Consider the following 12,554-nt stretch of genomic DNA (forward strand, 5'->3'; position numbering starts at 1 on the left):
AACAACTTCCTGTTCCTACTGATATTGAGAGAGAAAGCAGGTTCCAGCATTATCACATACCTCTGGTTCTGTGTTGGGATAATTCCTTACACGTTTGCACAGAAGTGCAGATGGAAATGGATTTGTATTGCACGAGTGGAAAATGAGGCGGAATAGCCCATCAGCACAACTCCACTGAAATTCCTTGCCTCAGCGGCTTCAGAGGTAGCACCTGTCCCCATTCAATGGTGCACACTCCTAGTAAAACAATTACAGATCGACGTCTAGATGAAGAGGAGGTGAATTTGAGAAAGAGGAACTGCTCTTGTTCAGAAGAGAATTTTGCTTGAGATCATTCAGGAGTGGCAAATCGTGCCTAGGATGTTCCTGTTGAGAAGAATGCTCTTCTCTCCATCTGCACCTCTGACCTTCCTTTGTAACACAACTCAAATCACGAAAAAATTAAGCACTTCTGAACTTCAGCGCAGCTCATGGCTGCAGCAGTGAAGACATTCTCGGTGCCTGCAATGGCTGATGAGGGATATTAGCCCTGTGATGTTTAAATCCAAAAGTGAAACACAAATTACATCTATTGGAAATGGCACCTTTGGAAAACCTCTGGAAGCAGTGTACTTACATGGTTGGACAGAGAGTCTTGTCCCTGAGCCAAATGTAAGCTCAACATAGCTGGATCCTATATTCACACAGCATTGCCTTCTGTAGCAAAAAGCCCACCCAGACACTTGAGAACCAACACTGGTCCCCAAGGATTAGCCTGACCATGCCAGGTCATGGCTGGGCAGCAGAAGGGTGAGGAGGGTCCTTCTCATCCCAAAGCAAGAGTGGAAGTTACTGTGCTGGTTGTATGGGATGAGGCTGGGCTGAAACTGAGGGGCGCTTCCAAACATTCTCCTCCTTCTCCTGACCTCAGAGTCCATCCAATCTGTCCTCTATGTTTCCATCACAAAGGCAAATACGTATCCTCTTGTCCTGTCACCAGTGAGAAGAGACCAACCCCGCTCTTGCTGCAATTACCTTTCAGATATTGGAAGAGAGCGATAAGGTTTCCCCTCAACTTTCTCTTCCCCAGACTAAACATCTGCAGTTCCTTCAGTCTCTCCTCCTAGAGCACGTTCTCCAAGCCCTTCACAAGCCTTGCTGCCCTTCTTTGGACCTGCTCCAGCACCTCCATGTCCCTTCTGTATTGAGTTGCCCAAAACTGAACACAGTACTTGAGTGAGGCCTCAACAAAGCCGAGTACAGGGGCAGGATGACTCCCTAGTTCTGCTCACCACGCCATTCCTGATACCAGCCAGGCTGCCATCGGCCTTCTTGGCCACCTGGGCACACTGCTGGCTCACATTCAGCCACCTGTCCATCAGTACACACGGTCCCTTTCTGTCAGGCAGCTTTCCAGCCACTCAATCCTTTGAGATATACAAGATCATTTCACTCATGCCAGTCCCAAAAAATATTGGCTCTGCCACCAACACTGCCCGTATGCAGAAGAAATTTGCCCCTGTGCCCATGGAGGAGCGGCAAGTCTTGCCAGGGACATTTCTGTGTAGAAGGAATCCTCTCTCAATCCTCAGTGCTGACCTTCATTTGCAAACAGCCTTCTCTCCTGACCAGATGTAAATTTTTTTCTGCCTCTCCTTCTTCCTACATCACCCTGCAATTCTTTTGCCATAATCAGACAGATGATAAAGGTTTCTACATGCTCATTGGAAGCCTTCTCTAAAATTTGCTAACATTATTGTCTTGGGTATTTCTGTATTACCGCAGAAGAGTACAAACTAACACCAGCAGTACTCACAGGGCTTTACACAAAGCTTTGTTCCATCCCCAAAGATGAGCCTTCTTGCGCCATCGCTCACAGCAACACAAGTCCTTACACAAACGCCCTCCTCTGCCCATAACAAGGCAGCTCTTAGTGTGGCTGTCCCAGCCTCCTCCCAATGAACATTTGTGTGGCCCATTCTAAAATCTTAGATCAGCATTTCAGCACTGCTACCACCACACAGAAACACCTTAACAGCAGCAGTGAGGGCATTCTTGGAGCCAGCAGTGGCAAAGAAGGAATTTCAGATCTGCAAGACTGAAATCAAAATGGGAATCAAAATTACACCTATTTGATAAGACACCTATGGAAGACCTATGGAAGCAGTGTACTCACAGGGTTGGACAGAAAGTCTGGTCCCTGTGCCAAAGGTCAGCTCTCTAGCACCATATCCTGCATCCACACAGCATTGATTTCCTTAACAGAAAGCCCATGCAGTCACTTGAGAACCAACACTGGTCCCCAAAGATTAGTCTGACCATGCCAAGTCACAGAGGGGCAGCAGAAGGATGAGCAGGGACCTTCTGATCCCAAAGCAAGAGTGGAAGTTACCGTGCTGGTTGTACGGGATAAGGCTGGGGCACTCATCTTCCCCTCCTCCTCTCATCAGCACCCATCCATACCAGTGTGACACAGCACAGACTGAGAGCACTGAATACCCCTTCCCAAAAGCATTCCGACCTCCAGTTCAACTCTGTTCACAGCACACACTAATTTTCTGCAGCCATGGCATTCTCACAGCCTGCAATGGCAGAGAAGGGTTCCAGCTTGCAAAGCTGTAATAAAAGGATTAACACTTCAATACACCTACTGCAAAAAGCACCTATGGAAGACTTTTGGAAAAAGCACACTCACATGGTTGTACAGAAAGTCTGGTCCCCGAGCCAAAGTTCAGCTTGCCAGTGTTGGAGCTAGAATCACACAGTATTTCCTTTCCAAACAAAAAGCCCACACAGGCATTGGAGAGGCAGCACCTATCCCCATTCTGTGGTGCACTCTCAAGACAATCCAGGCACTGATCCATGACTTCAGGAAGAACAGTTTAAGTTGAGAAAGTATCAATGATTCACAGAATCATAGAATGGCTTGGACTGGAAGGGACCTCAAGGATCATCGTGCTCCAAACGCCCTGCAGCATGCAGGACCACCAACACCCATATCTAACACCAGACCTAGCAGCCCAGGGCTCCTTCCAACATGCTGTTGAACACCTGCAGGGATGGAGCATCCAGAACCTCTCTGGGCAGCCTCTTCCAGCACCTCACCGCTCTCTTAGTAAAGAACTTCTCCCTGATATTTAAACTAAATCTTAGCTCAGCCTTGGGAAGGCCAAGGATGATCCACGCTCAGACCTGGATCAGCGTTACAATCAGACCATGTCCCCTGGACATACTGCTCGCAGTGTGTGTCTTACCAACAGCTGACTGCAGCATGCCCAGCGCACACGCGTGCATGAGCAAAGACACACACAGACTCCACCCCTGAGCAGGGCAATTTCCAAAGCAGTACAGCTGGATTTGCTAAAGGAGGGAATGCAAACTTCCTATCCTTTCTCATTCAAGGTTGCTTTCTACCTACCAGGTCTCACTGCCAGTCGTGTCCCACCTCCAAAGGTCACCTTCCTGCTGGATGCTGAACTCACACCCTGACACACCCAATGGCAAATACTACAGACAACCCTACACGCCAGAAACAGAACCGGGTTCCTCAGAAAAATGCAGAGGGACAGCAGATGTTACCCTTGCCCTCCACCTCTGACTCCAGCTTAGGATGCCTTCCTGGTCATGCTCTTTGGACCGTTCCGCACAGGAACCATCCTGGAACACGCACCAAGTGGGAAACCAATCCAGTGCTCAGGCAGCAGGGTAAGGAAACAGCCACCACCCCCATGGGCATTCACAGAGAGCTCTGTGCCATGCCCAGAGCTCACTCTCCGTTCCTCTGCCCACACTCCAGCCAGCACTGCAGAGGCTTTACAGCTGCACAACAACAAGCACAAGCAGCAGCGGGGAGCTCTGAGCAGACAGTGTGGCCTCAGGAATGCCGTGCTAGTAACTTCACAGGGACCCTCTGGGAGCACGTAAATGTTCCTTCGGGACAGCCTGAACTTCACCTTAATGACCGCCTGCCCCACCTCAGCAGCTCAGTTTAACATGTGCAGGTAACTAAGAGGTACTCACTGGGTTTCACAGACAGTCTGCTGCCGTGCCCAAAGGTGAGCTTGCACATACCAGAGCCTCCATATTGCCACAGTCACAGCCTGCTTTACAGAAACCTCTCCGCTCTCAGAAAAGAAACACTGTCAGCCATGGAGGAGGCTGACACTTGTAAGCTGTGATGGAGCAAAAAATGAAAAAAATGATTTCTGTGAAATCTTCACGATCCTTCCTCTCACCTCAGTCCTAAAATATATTGGCACTGCCATGTGCCCTTTTCCAGCAGATATTTGCACTGGTGCTCATTCAAGAGACACAAGTTCTGCCTGGGACGTTCCTGTAGAGAAGAATGTTCTACTCACAATCCACAGCACAGGCCTTCCTTAGCAAAGAGCCTTCTGTCCTGAACTTAATGTAAAATTCTGCTTTGTCTCTCCTTCCACCCTGCATCTCTTTTGCCATAACCATACAGAAGACAGAGGGTCATGCATGCTTATTAGAAGACTGTGCTAACCAATACAGTAACATTATTGTCTTGGGTATTTCTTGATCAACATACATGGCTTGAAAATAACACCAGCAGTACTCTCAGGGCTTTACACAAAGCTTTGTTCCGGCTCCAAAGGTCAGCCTGCTCAAGCCATCACTCACAGCACCACAAGCCCTTATGCAAACGCTCTCCTCTCCCCGTGACCAACCAGCCCGTAGTGATGCTGGCTGAGCCCTATCCCAGCAAGCCTCATCTCAGCCTTTCCCGAAAACATGCAGACCTCCAATTCAGATCTGCTCCCACCATACAGAAGCACATTAACTGCAGCAGCAAGGGGCATTCTCAAAACCTGCTGTGGGTGCTGAATTGGTTTCAGCTCTGCAAGTCTGCAGTCAAAATAGGAACACAAAATTACATCTACTGGAAAAGACACGTAAGGAAAACCTATGGAAGCTGTGTACTCACAGGGTCGGACAAAGAGTCTGGTCCCCGTGCCAAAGGTTAGCTTAGTGCCAGGTTATAATCACACAGCATTTCCTTCCCTAACAAAAAGCTCACCCAGGTCTTTTGAGGCAGAACCTGTCCCCATTCTAGTTGAGGAAGAGTAATTTAAGTTGGGAAAGAAGGGCCCAGCTGAGCTCAGGTCAGGAGAGGCCGCGGGCATTCAGGAGGCTGCCAGAGACAAAAACATTCCTGCTCTGACCAGATAAAGGGAATGCTGGGGGACTTGGAAAGTGCTGACCTCTACGGCAGAATGACAAAGCAGGACAGAACTTGTACTCACTGGACTTCACAACCAGGCGCGTCCCTGTGCCCAGCACCACTTTGTAGTTTCCAGCATTCTCACAGCCCTTCACCCCACAGCAAAAACTATTGGCTCTCATGCCACTGACTGCACAAAGCACTCAAATAGAACAGCTCCTTCCCGTCAAAACCACCTGTCTGGAGCCAACAATTATCTGTCACCATCACAAGTCAGGATCTGCTTACAGAGGACCAGGGACACCCTCAAGTGCAACATGACAAAGTCTGACAGATGTCTTCTGCAGAAGTTGGTCATTGGTTGATGCCTCCTCTCTGCTCACCAAGCTGTAGGAGCTGCACCAGGGAAGTCCTGCTATGTCCCACGGGCTGGGGAATGTTCCTTACACAACCAAGCTGCAGCCATAGACTTCAACAACACATCAGGAGACTTCAGCTGGAGCCCACCTGCCTGCAGCTGAAAGCAATAGTGCTGCCAAAATTAAAGAGTGAACACAAGTCTGGAACTGTTTTAAAAATGGAGTAAAAGCAAAAAGTGAGCTTGCCAAAAACTGAGCCTCCATGTCGCCACTGTCACAGCCTGCTTTAGAGAAACCTGTCAGTTCAGAAAGAAGAAACACTGTCATCCTCAGAGGAGTCTGACATTTGTAAGTCATGATAAAACAGGAAATAAATGATGAAGGACAAAGGTGATCTGTCCTTTGAGATCTACAAGATGCTTTCACTCATGGCAGTCCCAAAAAATATTAACTCTGACATCAAGCCTTATCCAGGAGATAACTGCCCTTGTTCTCATTCAGGCGTGGCAAGTTCTGCCTGGGACATTCCTGTGAAGAAGAATGATCTTCTCTCAATCCACAGTGCTGACCTGCCTTTGAAAACAATCTTATTCCCAGGTCAGATGTAATATTCTGTTCTGACTCTCCTTCTTCCCACACCACCCTACATCTTTTTTGCCAGAACAGTACGGAAGACAAAGGATTGTTGCATGCTCATAGAAAGCTTTTCCATAATGAACAGACTAAGATTATTGCCCTGGGTATATCTGCATCCTCATGCAAGGATGCAAAATACCACCATCGGTACTCACAGGGCTTTACACGAAGCTTTGTTCCAGCTCCAAAGGTGAAGCTGCCCCAGCCTACACTCACAGCAACACAAGCCCTTGCACAAACACTCTCCTGTCCCCATAACACAACAGCCCTCAGTGTGGCTGGCAGAGCCCGATCCTCACAACACTTCATGAGCCTTTCCCTAATGCACTGAGACCTCCAGTTCAGCTCTGCTCCCTCACACTGAAACACATTAACTGCAGCAGCAAGGGTTCTCTCAGTGCCTGCAATGGCAGAAGAGAAATTTTAGCCTGTCATGTTTAAATCCAAAGGTGAAACACAAAATTACATCTATTGGAAAAGGCTCCTGTGGAAGACCCATGGAAGCAGTTTACTCACAGGGTTGCACAGACAGTCTGGTCCCTGTGCCAAAGGTCAGCTCTCTGACACCAGATCCTGTATTCACACAGCATTGCCTTCCTTAACAAAAAGCCTATGCAGTCACTTGAAAATCAACACTGGTCCCCAAGGATTAGTCTGACCATGACAGGTCATGGAGAGGCAGAAGAAGTGTGAGGTGGGTCCTTCTCATCCCAAAGCAAGAGTGGAAGTTACCATGCTGATTGTATGGGGTGAGCAGGGTTGAAGATGAGGGGCACTTCCAAACATTATCCTCCTTCCCCTGCCCCCACAGTCCACCCAGTCTGTTATCTCTGTTGCCATTAGAAAGGTAAATCCCATACAAGGCATGAGATTACCAATCTGACAGTAGAGAACTGTCCGAGAACACAGGTGACCCTTTAACAAAAGCATTCAGACATGCAGTTCAGCTCTGCTCAGAACTCATCCTTAACTGAAGCACTGCGGGCATTACTGGAGACTTCCATGGCAGAGATGGAGTTTTAGCTCGGAAAATTTAAGATCAAAAGAAGGAACACAAACCTACATCTATGGCAGGGAGCCCCTGTGGAAGAATCTACGGAAACTGCACTGCACTCACGTGGTTGGACAATGAGTCTGGTCCCTGAGCCAAAGGTCAGCTGGTAGCCATAGCCAGAATCACACAGCATTTCCTTCCCTAACAAAAAGCCCACACAGCGGCTTCAGAGGTAGCACCTGTCCCCATTCTGTGGGGCACATTCCTGATAATACAGGCACAGGTGGATGTGATGAGAAAGAGATGGCTTCATATCAGAACAACAAGCACAAGCAGCAGCGGGGAGCTCTGAGCAGACAGTGTGGCCTCAGGAATGCCGTGCTAGTAACTTCACAGGGACCCTCTGGGAGCACGTAAATGTTCCTTCGGGACAGCCTGAACTTCACCTTAATGACCGCCTGCCCCACCTCAGCAGCTCAGTTTAACATGTGCAGGTAACTAAGAGGTACTCACTGGGTTTCACAGACAGTCTGCTGCCGTGCCCAAAGGTGAGCTTGCCAGCAAAACCTGAGCCTCCATATTGCCACAGTCACAGCCTGCTTTACAGAAACCTCTCAGCTCAGAGAGAAGGAACACTGTCACCCTCAGAGGAGGCTGACATCTGTAAGCTGTGATGGAGCATGAACTATATGATACAGGACAAAGATGACCATTGATGAGTCATCTCCAATATCCCCTCTCACACACCGGCCCTGAAAAGGATTGGCTCTGCCACCAACACTGCCCTTATCCAGGAGATAATTGCCCTTGTTCTCATTCAGGAGTGGCAAGTTCTGCCTGGGACATTCTGTGGAGAAGAATGATCTCTCAATTCACAGCACTGACCTGCCTTTGTAAACAGTCTTATTCCTGACACAATTTAAAATACTGGTCTGTTTCCCCTTCTTCCCACACCACCCTGCATCTCTTTTGGCATAACGAGACAAAAGTGAAAGGTTTGTGCATGCCTAATGAAAGCTTTTCCATAACGTGCATACTATCATTCACGTCCTGGGTATTTCTGGATTTCCATGTATGGACACAAAATACCACCATCGGTACTCACAGGGCTTTACACAAAGCTTTGTTCCAGCTCCAAAGGTGAAGCTGTCCCAGCCTACACTCACAGCAACACAAGCCCTTGCACAAACACTCTCCTGTCCCCATAACACAACAGCCCTCAGTGTGGCTGGCTGAGCACGATCCCCACAACACTTGCATGACTCTTTCCCTAAAGCACTGTGACCTGTGGTTCAGCTCTGCTCCCACCACACAGAAACACATTAACTGCAGCAGTGAGGGCATTCTTGGTGCCTGCAATGGCAGAGAACGATTTCAGCTCCACAAGTCTCAAATGCAGGAACACAAAATCAAAACTATTGGAAGAGGCACATATGGAAGAACTATGGAAGCTGTGTACTCACATGGTTGGACGTAGAGTCTGGTCCCTGAGCCAAATTTAACGCCAGCATAGCTGGATCCTGTATTCACACAGCACTGCTTTCCTTAACAAAAAACCCAACCAGACACTTGAGAACAAACACTGGTCCCCAGGGCTTAGTCTGACCATGCTAAGTCATGCAGCATCTGCAGAATGGTAAGGGGGTCCTGCCCATCCCAAACAAGAGTGGAAGTTACCATGCTGGTTGTATGGGATGAGGCTGGAGCTGTAACTGAGGAGCAACCCTAAACTTTCTTCTCCTCACATCACAGCCATTCCATGCTGTCCCAGATGCTGTCATCAGATAGGCAAATCCCTGACCAGAGGTGAGTATACCAGTGTGACACAGCAGAGGTCAAGAGTACAGATGACTCTATCCCAAATGCATTCCCTCCTACAGCTCAGCTCTGCTCCCAGCACATTCTTAATTTTGGCAGTGAGGGCACCCTCGATGCCTGGTGGTGGCTGGAATGCCTTTCAGCTCAACAAACACAAAATCAAAAAGTGGAACATGAAACTATACTCAGTTTGGAGAAGCACTTATAGAAGACTTGGAAGATGCACACTCACATGGTTGTACAGAAAGTTTGGTCCCTGTGCCAAAGGTCAGCTTTGTGAAACCAGAGCCTGTATTCACACAGCATTGCTTTCCTTAACAAAAAGCCTATCCAGACACTAGAGAACCAACACTGGTCCCCAGGGATCAGTCTGACCATGCCAGGTCATGGAGGGGCAGCAGAAGGATGAGGAGGGTCCTTCTCATCCCAAAGCAAGAGTGGAAGTTATCAGATTGGTTGCATGGGGTGAGGTTGGGCTGAAGCTGAGGGGTACTGCCAAACATTCTCCTCCTTCTCCTGACCCCACAGTCCATCCAAAGTGTCCTCTACGCTGCCATCTCAAATGCAACTCCCTGATGAGTTATGAGAATACCAGTGTGAGTGCAGAGAACTGTCCGAGAACACCGGAGACCCTTTCCCAAAAGCATTCAGCTTCCAGTTCTGCTCTGCTCACAACACATCCTTAAATTCCACAGCATGGGCATTGTCAGGGTCTTCAATGGCAGATTAGAAATTCGAGCAGTGCAATTCTGAGAAGGAAAAGAGGAACACAGCACAAGATCTACACGAGGAGCCCCTAGGGAAGACCTACAGAAACTGCATTGCACTCACGTGGTTGGACAATGAGTCTGGTTCCTGAGCCAAAGCTCGGCTTGGAGATGTAGGTAGAATCACACAGCATTTCTTTCCCTAACAAAAAGGCCCGCAGGCACCTGCGAAGCAGCACCTGACCCCATTCTGTGGTGCACACTCCTGATAATACAGGCACAGATCAACATTTTGAGGTAGAGAAGGCTTTACAGCTGCACAACAACAAGCACAAGCAGCAGCGGGGAGCTCTGAGCAGACAGTGTGGCCTCAGGAATGCCGTGCTAGTAACTTCACAGGGACCCTCTGGGAGCACGTAAATGTTCCTATCGGGACAGCCTGAACTTCACCTTAATGACCGCCTGCCCCACCTCAGCAGCTCAGTTTAACATGTGCAGGTAACTAAGAGGTACTCACTGGGTTTCACAGACAGTCTGCTGCCGTGCCCAAAGGTGAGCTTGCCAGTACCAGAGCCTCCATATTGCCACAGTCACAGCCTGCTTTACAGAAACCTCTCAGCTCTCAGAAAAGAAAAAGTCACCCTCAGAAGAGGCTGACATTTATAAATCATGATGGGGCATGGAATAAATGATGAAGGACAAAGCAGATCATTCCTATTAGATTTGCAAAATCCTTTCTAACAAACTATTTCCCAAAAACAGTGGCTCTACCACCAACACTGCCCTTATCCAGGAGATATATTTGCCCTTGTGCTTATTCAGGAGTGGCAAGTTCTGCCTGGGACATTCCTGAGGAGAATCTTCTCTCAGTCCACGGCACTGACCTTGCTTTGCAAATAGCCTTCTCTGCTCAAATATAAAATTCTGCTCTGTCTCCCTTTCTTCCCACACCACACTGCAGCTCCTTTTCCATAACCAGACAGCAGGCACAGGATCATGCATGCTCACAGAAAGCCTGTCCTAAATGAACGTGCTAATGTTGTTGCCTTGGGAATTTCTGGATCAACCTGCAAAGCTTGAAAGCAGGACCAACGCTACTCACACAGCATTACATGTAGTTTTGTTCCAGCTCCAAAGGACAACAGCCTGCTCACGCCATCACTCCCAGCAACACAAACCCTTACACAAACACTCTCCTCACTCCATAGCACGCAGCCCTTAGTGTGGCTGGCCAAACCCCTTCCCAAAAAACACTCAGGTGATCCATTCCAACAGCTTAAATCTGCAGGTCAGATCTGCTCCCACCACACAGAACCACCATAACTGCAGCAACAAAGACATGCTGGGAGTCTGCAATGGCAGAGAAGATATTTCATCTCTGCAAGTCTGAAATACATATGGGAACATAAAAATACATCTATTGGAAAAGGCACTATGGAAAACCTATGGAAACCACACACTCACGGGGTTGAACAGAGAGTCTGGTCCCTGTGCCAAATGTCAGCTTCGTGTAGCTGGATCCTGTATTCACACAGCATTGCTTTCCTTAACAAAAAGCCCATCCAGTCACTTGTGAACTAACAGTGCTTTCAAGGCTCAGTCTGACCAACCTAAGTCATGGAGAGGTAGCAGAAGGGTAAGAGGGTCCTCCTCATCCCAAAGCAAGAGTGGAAGTTATCAGGCATGTAGAACGGGGTGAGGCTGGAGCTGTAACTGAGGGGCACTCCCAAACTTTCTTCTCCTCTCATCACCACCCGTCCATGCTGTCCCAGAGGCTGCCATCTCAAGGGCAAGATGTGAGAATGCCAGTGTGACACAGCATGGATTGGGAGCACTGATGACCCTTTCCCAAAAGTACTCAGACCTCCAGTTCAGCTCTGCTCACAACACACCCTTCATTTCTCACAGCCTGCAATGGGTTTCAGCTCTGCCTGGGTGAAATCAAAAAGAGGAACACTAAAGTAGATCTACTTCATAAGCACATACGGAAGAGCTGTGGAAGCAGAACACTCACATGGCTGGACAGAAAGTCTTGTTCCTGAGCCAAAGGTCAGCTTGCTGGAGCCAAAGCCAGTATCACACAGCATTTCCTTCCCTAACAAAAAGCTCACACAGGCACTTGAGTGGCAGCACTTCTTCTGACTCTGTGGTGCACTCTCCAGACAAATCAGTCACGGATTGATGAGTTGTGGAAGAATAGTTTAAGTTGGAAAGAAGAACTCAGCTGAGCTCAGCTCTGGGAAGGCCACGGACATTTCAGTCTCAGATCTGGATCAGCGTTACAATCAGACCATTTCACCCGGACATACTGCTCACAGCGTGTGTCATTCTAACGCCTGACTGCAGCATGCCCAACACACTCTACAGCTAGTTAACGCAAAGGAGGGAATGCAAACTTCCTATCCTTTCTCATTCAGGGTTGATTTCTACCTACCAGGTCTCACCGTCAGTCATGTCTCACCTCCAAAGGTCACCTTCCTGCTGGGTGCTGAACTCACCCAATGGCAAATACAGACAACCCTACACTCCCAGAAACAGAACCAGGTTCCCCAGAAAAATGCAGGAGGACAGCAGATGTTTGCCCTCTGCCCCTGACTCCAAATTCGGATGCCCTTCTGGTCATGCTCTTCTGACCTCTCCATGAAGGGAACACCCCAGAACACGCACCAAGTGGAAAATCAATCCCAATTGACTTGGGTATTTCCAATTACTCTCTAAGGATTCAAAATACCACCAGCAGTACTCACAGGGCTTTACACAAAGCTTTGTTCCAGCTCCAAAGGTGATCCTGCTCAGGACATCGCTCACAGCAATGCAAGCCCTTACGCAAACGCTCTCCTCTCCCCATAACAAGAAAACCCTTTGTGCGACTG

The sequence above is a fragment of the Meleagris gallopavo genome, chromosome 29 (genome assembly GCF_905368555.1).
Source record: "Meleagris gallopavo chromosome 29, MGAL_WU_HG_1.1, whole genome shotgun sequence".
Lineage (NCBI taxonomy): Eukaryota > Metazoa > Chordata > Aves > Galliformes > Phasianidae > Meleagris > Meleagris gallopavo.